At 39.1% G+C, this 10,390-nt stretch overlaps 1 pseudogene; it reads left to right on the top strand.

The window, feature by feature from the left end:
* The first annotated feature begins 2,351 nt into the window (after positions 1–2,351).
* On the top strand, positions 2,352–3,457 carry LOC129081747 (glyceraldehyde-3-phosphate dehydrogenase-like; annotated as a pseudogene).
* The last annotated feature ends 6,933 nt before the right edge of the window (positions 3,458–10,390 follow it).

Raw genomic sequence — 10,390 nt, 5'->3', positions numbered from 1 at the left:
AGAAAACTACTGAAACTGACAAATAAATTCAGTAAAGTAGCAGAATACAAAATACAGTCATATTTCGGTACTCATCAGCTTGAGAGCTCATCAAACCCTGTACTCATCACATTTTGATGAGAAAAAAATGTTTCAGCACAAGGTACTTGCTCAGGACTTGTCACATTTGCTAGAATTTGTATGAGTCACAACGCCACCTTGCCAGAGAAACTACTTCACCATTCAGTACTCATGGGTTTTGGCACTTGAAACACGTTCTGGAACAAATTAACAATGAATACCAAGATACCACTGTACATGTTCAGAAATTGATTACATTTTTATACATCAATAATAAGTTATCAGAAAAAAGAAACTAAGAAAACAGGAATTTGAGCTTCTGGTCAAGATGGAGGCATAGGTAAATAAGACTTCACTTCCTTGCACAACCCAAAGAAGGTTAAAAACAAAAAACAACCAGAACTGCCAGGAAATCAAATTCTGTAGTAGTCCAACAACCAAAGAGTTAAAGAAGAAATATTCATCCAGACTAGTAGGAAGGGCAGAAATGGTCAGCTGGGGTGGAGAGGACATGCACCAAGGTGGCTGTTGGCAGAACGGGCCAGCAAGGTGGCAGCTGGTGGACCAGGCAGTCCCTCATTTACTTGCAGATACACTGAGAGGAACAACTGGAGAGTGAGGCAGACCATGCAACCCAGGGTTCCAGCAAGGGAGAATGAAGCATCAAAACCTGCGGATGTAAAAACCTGTGGTGGCTGTGGCAGCAGGAGAAATTCCCAGTCTCACAAGACTTGGAGGGGCCCACAACATCTTAGAAAATACACAAATACACCTATCCGGAATTCAGCACTAGAAGGGCCCAATTTGCTTATGGGTAGCGGGGAAAGTGACAGAAAGCCCGCCAAGAGCCTAGCAAGCGGCATTGTTTCCTCTTGGACTCCTCCCCAACATACAGCGTCACGACTCCACAATATGGGTTGCCCCTCCCTGGTGAATACCTAAGGCTCCATCCCTCCTAAAGTAACAGGCACCCTGAGACAAAGAAATATGGCCCAAATGAAAGAACAGATCAAAGCTCCAAAAATAGAACTAAGCGATGAACAGGTAGCCATCCTATCAGACGCACAGTTCAAAACGCTGGTGATCAGGATGCTCACAGAAATGGTGGAGCATGGTCACAAAATGGAGGAAGAAGTGAAGGCTATACAAAGTGAAATAAAAACATACAGGGAACCAACAGTAAAGGGAAGGAAGCCGGGACTCAAATCAACAATTTGGAGGAGAAGGAAGAGACAAACATTCAGCCAGTACAGAATGAAGAAACAAGAATTCAAAAAAATGCGGAGAGGCTGAGGAACCCCTGGGACAACTTTAAACATTCCAACATCTGAATCATAGGGGAGCCAGAAGGAGAAGAGGAAGAGCAAGAAATTGAAAACTTATTTGAAAAACTAATGAAGTAGAACTTCCCCAATCTGGCTAAGGAAATAGACTTCTAGGAGATCCAGGAAGTTCAGAGTCCCAAAGAAGTTGGACCCAAAGAAGCACACATAATAATTATATTACCCAAGTATAAAGATAAGGAGAGAATCTTAAAAGCAGCCAGAGAAAAAGAGACCATTCCCTACAAAGGAGTTCCCATAAGACTAATCCCCTGATTTCTCAAAAGAAACCTTGCAGGTAAGAAAGGGCTGGCAAGAAGTATTCAAAATCATGAAAGGCAAGGACCTACACCCAAGATTACTCTATCTAGCAAAGCTATTATTTAGAATGGGAGGGCAGATAAAGTGCTTTCCAGATAAGGTAAAGTTAAAGGAGTTCCTCCTCACCAAGCCCTTATCATATGAAATATTAAAGGGACTTATCTAAGAAAAAGAAGAAGATCAAAAACTATGAACAGTAAAATGACAAAAAATTCACATCAACAACTGAACATAAAAGATAAACAAACTAAGCAAACAACTAGAAAAGGAACAGAATCACAGAAATGGAGATCAGGGCAGGGGGAGAATGGGAGAAAAGGTACAGGGAATAAGAAAAATAAATAGTAGATACAAAATAGACAGGGGGAGGTTAAGAATAGTATAGGAAATGGAGAAGACAAAGAACTTATATGTACAACCCATGGATGTGAACTAAGGGGGTCGGGCAGGGAATGCTAGTGCAAGGCAGGTACAGGGTGGTGGGGAATAAAGGGGAGAAAATAATTGAGACAAATGTAATAGTACTATCAATAAAAATAAATAAATATATATATATTTATAAAATTTTAGAAAACAGGCTCTCTGCTCCTCCTGTTTGACAGACAGCTGCATCTTCCTGAGCAGTGTCAGCCTCAACCCTGAGACAAGATGGTGACGATCAGAGTGAACGGATTTGGCTGTATTGGGCACCTCGTCACCAGGGCTGCTTTTTACTGTGGAAAAGTGGTTGTTGCCATCAACCATCCTTTCATTGACCTCAGCTACATGGTCTACATGTTCCAGTATGATTCTACTCACAGCAAGTTCAAAGACACAGTCAAGGCTGAGAACAGGAAGCCTGTCATCAATGGAAAGTCTATCTCCACCTTCCAGGAGTGAGATCCCGCCAACATCAAATGGGGTGGTGCTGGTGCTGAGTATTTGTGGAGTCCACTGGTGTCTTCACTACCATGGAGAAAGCTGGGGCTCACTTGAAGTGTGGAGCCAAGAGGGTCATCATCTCTGCCCCTTCTGCCAATGCCCTCATGTTTGTGATGGGTGTGAACCATGACAAGTATGACAATTCCATGAAGATTGTCAACAATGCCTCCTGCACCACCAACTGCTTGGTCCCCCTGGCCAAGGTCATCCATGACAACAAAAACAACCAGAGAACTTTGGCATTGTGGAGGGACTCATGACCACAGTCCATGCCATCACTGCCACCCAGAAAACTATGGATGGCCCCTCTGGGAAGCTGTGGCGTGATGGCCGAGGGGCTGCCCAGAACACCATCCCTCCTTCTACTGGCACTGCCAAGGTTGTGGGCAAGTTCATCCCTGAGCTGAATGGGAAGCTCACTGGCATGGCCTTCTGTGTCCCCACCCGCAATGTGTTGGTTGTGGATCTGACCTACTGCCTAGGGAAAGCTGCCAAATACAATGACATCAAGAAGGTAGTGAAGAAGACATCAGAGGGCCCCCTCAAGAGCATCCCGGGCTATACCAGGGATCATGTTGTCTCCTGTGAATTTAACAGTGACACACACTCCTCCACCTTTGATGCTAGGGCTGGCGTTGCCCTTAATGACCACTTTGTCAAGCTCATTTCCTGGTATGACAATGAATTTGGCTACAGCAACAGGGTGGTGGACCTTATGGTCCACATGGCCTCCAAAGTGTAAGAGCCCACTGGACCACCAGCCCCAGCAACAGGGAGAGAGACTCTCAGCTGCTGGGGAGTCCTTGCCCCAAATCAATCCCCCAATACACTGAGAATCTCCTGACCTCCAGTTTCCATTCTAGACCCCCTGAAGAGGGGAGAAGCTTAGGGAGCCCTGCCTTGTCATGCACCATCAATAAAGTTCACTGTACGCCCCCAATTTTTTTTTAATAAAAAGGAAAAAAAGAAATGGAAGAGAAGAAATAACAGCTGACACCAAAGAAATACAAAGCATTAGCCCTAGCTGGTGTGGCTCAGTGGATTGAGTGCTGGCCTGCAAACCAAAGGGTCACCAGTTCAATTCCCAGTATAGGGCACAGGTCTGGGTTGCAGACCAGGTCTCCAGGAGAAGGCACGGGAAATGCAACCACACACTGATGTTTCTCTCCCTCTCTTTCTCCTTCCCTTCCCTTTTCTAAAAGTAAATAAATAAAATCTTTAACACAAAAAGAAATACAAAGCTTTATAAGAAAATAGTACAAACAACTATATACCAGCCAATTGGACACCTGATCAAAATGAATAAATTTCTAGAAACATAATGTTCTCAACCAAATCAGAATATCAGAATTTGAATAGACATATTATACCTAGTGAAATTGAAACAGTAAACAAAGAACTCCCAACAAACCAAAGCCCTGACAAATGTCTTCACAGGTGAATTTCAACAAACATTTCAGGAATGTTTCTCAAACTATTCCAAAAATTTCAAGAGGAGGGAAGACTCCCAAGCACATTTTATGAGGCCAGCATTATCCTAATTTCAAAATCAGATAAAGACACTACAAAAAAATTATAGGTCAACATCCCTGATTAACATAGATGCAATGATCTTCAACAAAATATTAGCAAATAAAGTACAGCAATACATCAAAAAGATCATACCTTGTGATCATGTGGGATTATTCCAGGGATGCAAGTTTGCCACAATTCACAAATCAATATATGTGATTCACCACATAAACAGGATGGAGGATAAGAACCACAGGATCATATCAAAGCTTCAGGAAAAGCATTTGATAAAACCCAGCACCCATTTATGATAAAAAGTCTCAGCAAAGTGGGACTAGAATAGACATATCTGAACATGATAAAGGCCATATATGACAAACTCACTTCAGGCAATGGGTAAAAACTACAAGCGTTCTCTTTAAGATTGGGAACAAGACAGAGATATCCGCTTTCACCACTCTAATTCAACATAGTATTGAGAGTCCTAGCTACAGCAACCAGACACGAAGAGGAAATAAACAGCACCCAAGTTGGAAAAGAAGTAAAACTGATTGTTTGCAGAAGATATAATACTGTATGTAGAGAACCTTAAAGATTCCACTATGGATCTTCTAGGACTGATCAATGAATTCAGACAAGTAGCAAGATAGAAAATGAATATCCAGAAGTCAGGTGCATTTTTATATTCCAATAATGAACCATCAGAAATAGAAATTAAAAAAACAATCCCATTTACAATTGTTTCAAAAAGAATAAAATACTTAGAAATAAATTTAACCAATAATGTAAAAAATCTGTACTCAGAAAACTATAAGAAACTAAAGAAAGTAAGTGAAGAAGAGGCAAATAAGTGAAAGCATATGCCGTGTTCATTGATAGGAAGTATTAACATCATCAAAATGTCCTTGCTACCCAAAACAATCTATAGTTCAATGCAAGTCCTATCAAGATACTAATGATGTATTTCACAGAACTAAAACAAATATGACAAAAATTTATATGGAACCACAAAATGCCCTGAATGGCAACAGTAATCTTGAGACAGAAGAATAAGCCTGGAGGAATCACACTACCTAGTATCAAACTCTACTGCAAGGCCACAGTAATAAACACAGCATGGTACTGGCATAAGACTCATAGATCAAAGGAACAGAATAGAGGCTCCAGAAATAAGCTCATAGCTTTATAATTGATATTTAACAGAGGAGGCAAAAAACATAAAATAGTATAAAGTTACTTTATTCACTAAATGGTGTTAGGAAAATTGGACAGATACATGTAAAAAAATTAAACTAGGCCACCTTTTTATGCCATGCACAGGAATAAATTCAAACTGGATCAAAGACATAAATATACTCAAAACTATAAAAATCCTAGAAGAAAACATAGACAGTAAAATCCTGAACATTGCTCAAAGCAGTATTTTTTCTGATATATCTCCTCAGTCAAGGGGGAAAAAAATAAACAAATGAGACAACATCAAACTGAAAAAGTTTTGCACAGCAAAGAAAACTATCAACAAAATGAAGACAACTCATTGAATGGGAGAACATATTCACTGATACATCTCATAAAGGGTTAATGCCCAACATTTATAAAGAACTTATAAAACTTTATAACAAAAAACAAACAATTCAATTAAAAAATGGGCAAAGGACCTAAATAGACACTTTTACAAAGAGGACATACAGATGGCCAACAAACATAAAAAGATGCTCAACATCACTAATCACTAGAGAAATACAAATTAAAACCACAATGAGATATCACTTCACACTTTTCAGAATGAATATCATCAAAAAATTAACAAAAAAGTGGTAAAGATGTGAACAAAGAGGAACCCTTCTGTATTCTTGGTAGGGATGCAGACCACTGTGGAAGTAGTATGGTGTTACCTCAAAATATTAAAAATGGAACTGCCTTACGACCCAGTGACTCCACTTCTGGAAATTTATCTGAAGAAACCTGAAACACTAACTTGAAAGAATATATGCACCCCTATGTTCATTGCAGCATTATTTAGAATGACCAACATTGTGAAGTAGCCTATGTGTCCATCAGTAGATGAATAGATAAAACAGCTATGGCACATTTACACAAAATAGTACTACTGAGATGTAAAAAAAGAAAAAAAGTTCCCCGTTTCTAACAACATGGATGTACTCAGAGAACATTATGCTAAGTGAAATAAGCCAGTCATAGAAAAACAAATACCACATAATTTCACTCATATGTGGAAACTAATGAACAAACTGAATAAGGCTAATAAGCAAAATGAAACAAACTCATAGGTAGAGGGCAAGCTGACAACTCTGGGAGATTTGGAATCATGCCAAAAAAAGAAAAAACTCATGGATATGAACAACAATGTGGTGATTGAGGCGAGGTAGGGGAAGCGGAGGTGGAAGATGGTATAAGGGGGATAAATGGTAATGGAAATAAAATACAATGCAAATAAACCATTAAAATAATAAAAAAGAAGTACAAATTGGTATTTTAAAATAGTCACGAGGATATAAAGTATAGCATAGTGTGGGGGATGGTGATGGCTGGTGTCAAAGCCCAGGTAAATCCCCCGACAAGGCCGCGCTTGACGGATTGCATCTGCAAGGCAGAGCAAGCTGGCAGCTGACAGCAGCCAGAACCTGCGGGGGTTGGGAAGGAAATAGTTAACCACAAGCTTCAGCTGAATGCGACTGCAGCCTTGGCAGAAGTTTTATCATTTAGTAGCCTGGGAACTGAACAATCTTTGCCCACAGCTGCAATACGTCTTTGAGCTTCATCTAACCAACCTCCCTTAAAATAAACACGGAGACCGTGTTCATGGTCATTTTCTATCAGAGGACAGTGCCCTACCTGGCCTCCACTTTTCCTTAAACTGTCTTGTGTTGTCTCTGTGCTGTGTTGTGTCTTTCTCAGTCTCCCGTTTCCCCCTCTCAGGGACCTCCACTCCGCGCTGGTCGTGGCAGCATAGAGAATACAATTCATAATATGGTAGTAACTATGTATGATGCGAAGTGAGTACTGTAAATATCAAGGGAACACTAAGTAGAGTATATGATTGTCTAACCTCTATGCTGTACACCTGGAACCAATACAAAATAATGAATGTAAACTGTAATTGAAAAAAAGAAATGTTTAAAAAGTAAGCACATTTTATTTTAAAATACACATATACAATGTTTATACACTCATAATGATCTAACCAAAGTTATGCTAAAACTATAGTCAGAGATTGGGAGAACATGGACAGTGGAATGCGGGAGACAAAAGGGTGTTAATTCGCATCTTACATAACAATAACTTAACGCTGATATTCAATTATCGTGGCAAATATATCTTTTAGAGATATGGAGGTAAACATTACAAGTTGAGACATTTGAGAGGGGCAAGTAGAAAGGAGAAGGTTATTTCTCCTAAAAAGTCTTGCAGAACTATTTGACTCTTTAAATCTATATATCTAAAGGTTTGATGAATTTTTTTGACTATTAAAGAGAGAAAAAAGGAAGACACATGGAACCCATTTGATGAGTCATTGCCAAAACGCAGGTGAGTTAAAATTGTAATGCCCTCCTAATCAGGAATTCTATATTCATAGCATAATTTCAGGCATAGACCCCAGAGACACTCTTCACCATATATGGGGATGTTCAATTCCAGTGTTGTTTTATAATAGGAAAAAGGGCTTAAGAGGAAATAGGAGAAAATATTTTTCAAGTTTATCTGTAATATTTTGTTTTTTTTAAATTTTAAAAGGATCTAGAGAAAATACAGTAAAATGTTCCTTGTGAGGAATCATTAGATTACTGTATATTTTTCTATATTTTTAGTTTTACAAACTAAAATTGGGAGGGAGGGAAGCAGATGTTATCAGACAAATTAATTCAACAATACTGACTCCACACCCAGTGTTGGGCACTAGAAGTATAGACCCAGATAACATAGATATTATGACCTCAAGTGGCTTCTAATTTTGGAGAAATTCATGTTAGTCAACTCAGCCATCTTGCCCAAGCATTTTATGAATTTCCTGCTGTCAGAGAAAAAGTAATGACTTTGTAGTTAGGCAAACCTGTATTCAATTCTAACACTCAATTATTATTTGTGTGATTTTTAAAGTATATTTTATTGATTATGCTGTTAGAGTTGTCCCACTTTTTCCTTTGCTCCCCTCCATCCAGTACCTGCCTTCCCTTCAGCAATTCACCCACTTAGTTAATGCCTATGGGTCCTGCATGTAAGCGCTTTGCTTTTTCCTTTCCTGTACTAAACACTCCCCTCTCTATTTTGTTCCTATCAATTATGATTGTTGATCCCTGAACCATTGCTCCCCTTTTTCCCCCTTTCCCCTCACAACTGATAACCCTCCAAATGATCCCTATACTTATGATTCTGTACCTATTCTGGTTGTTTGCTTAGTTTATTTTTGTTTTTAGTTTTTAGATTCAGTTGTTGATAGTTGGGAGTTTGCTGTCATTTTATTATTCATTGTTTCGAACTTCCTTTTATTAAGTAAGTCCTTTCAACATTTCATGTAATAATGGCTTTATGATGATGAATCCCTTTGTCTTTGCCTTGTCTGGGAAGCACATTACCTGCCCTTCAATTCTAAGGGATGACATTGCTGGATAAAGTAGTTTTGATTGTAGGTCCTTACTTTTCATCACTTTGAATACTTCTTAACAGTGCCTTCTAGCCTGCAAAGTTTCTCTTGAGAAATCAGCTGACAGTCTTATGGTGAACTCACCAGTATGTCACTAACTTCTTTTCTCTTGCTGTTTTTAATGTTCTCTCTTTATCTTTAACCTTTGGCATTTTAATTATGATGTGCCTTGGAGTGGTTTTCTTCGGGTCCAACTTGATCAGGACTCTCTGTGCTTCCTGGAATTGCATGTTTATTTCTTTCACCGAAGTAGGGAAGTTTTCTGTCATTATTTTTTTCAAATAGATTTCAAATTTCTTATTCTTTTCTCCTTCCAGCATCCCTATCATGTGAATGTTGGACCTCTTGCAGTTGTCCCAGAGGCTGCTTACACTATCCTCATTTTCATTTTTTTTTATTCTTTTTTCTTCTTGTTTTGATTGGCTGCTTTTGGCTTCCTAGTGTTCCAGATAATTGATTTGATTCACAGCTTCATCCACTCTACTGTTGTTTCCCTGTAAATTGTTCTTTATTTCAATCAACAAATCCCTCATTTCTAACTGGATCTTTTTTATGCTACTTAGGTCCTCACTAAGTTCCTTGAGCATCCTTATAACCAGTGTTTTGAACTCTGCATCTCGTAGATTGCTTATCTCTATTTTGTTTAGCTCTTTTTCTGCAGTTTTGATCTGTTCTTTCATTTGGGCCATGTTTTTTTATCTCCCCATTTTGGCATTCTCTGTGTGTTTGTCTCTATGTATTAGGTAGGGCTGTGGATCTTAGGTATCTCTGTGGATGTTGTGGATGTGTGGTGTTGGGGAATACAATTGGCTACCAGCACCAGAAAGATCTGGATTTAAATCCTGCCTCCACCACTTAGTAACTCTGTGACCTTGACTGCATCACTCAAATAATATCTACTTCCTGCTAAAAGGTGAAGATTGAAGTGGAAACTTGTGGTTGTGGTGCCCAAAGACTGGTTTGTGTTTCTGCATCCCCATCATCACCCAACACTTCCTTCCTTGAACTTCAGCTTTGAGCCATCAGGATTATTGCAGCTCCTCAGCAATGTTTTGGTTGCCTATTGTATTAGTTTCCTCTTGATGCTGTAACAAATTATCACAAATTTAGTGGTTTAAAATAACACTAAGTTAATTCTTTTGCCATTTTGGAGGTCAGATCTGAAGCTAGTTTCACTGGGCTAAAGTCAATCTATTAACAGCGATGTTTCCTTCTAAAGGCTCTGCGAGGAGAAACAGTTTTCTTGCATTTAAGTATTTAATCCATTTTAAATTTATTCTTTTTTTTCAGAGTGCTCTATTTTATATTTATTTTTTAATTTTTTTTAATTGTTCAAATACATTTGTCTCCACCTTCCCGCCACCACTTTCCCCTGCCCCCACCACGTCCCTCCCTCAATCCTTCCCCACTTTGGCTTCGTCCATGGGTCCTTTACACATGTTCCTTGACTTGATTCTTCCCTTCCCTTTCTCCACACCCCCTTCTTTCCCTCTTGATTCTGTTGGTTTCTCTTTTCTTTCAAAGTTTCTGGTTATATTTTCCTTGCTTGTTTGTTTTGTTCGTTAGGTTCCACTTACAGGTGAGATCATAT

Source organism: Pteronotus mesoamericanus, unplaced genomic scaffold (assembly GCF_021234165.1).
Source record: "Pteronotus mesoamericanus isolate MK-2021 breed Mesoamerican mustached bat unplaced genomic scaffold, CSHL_Meso_final scaffold_118, whole genome shotgun sequence".
NCBI classification, from domain to species: domain Eukaryota; kingdom Metazoa; phylum Chordata; class Mammalia; order Chiroptera; family Mormoopidae; genus Pteronotus; species Pteronotus mesoamericanus.
Note: the sequence above shows the minus strand (reverse complement) of the source record. Positions and strands in the feature narration are given on the sequence as shown.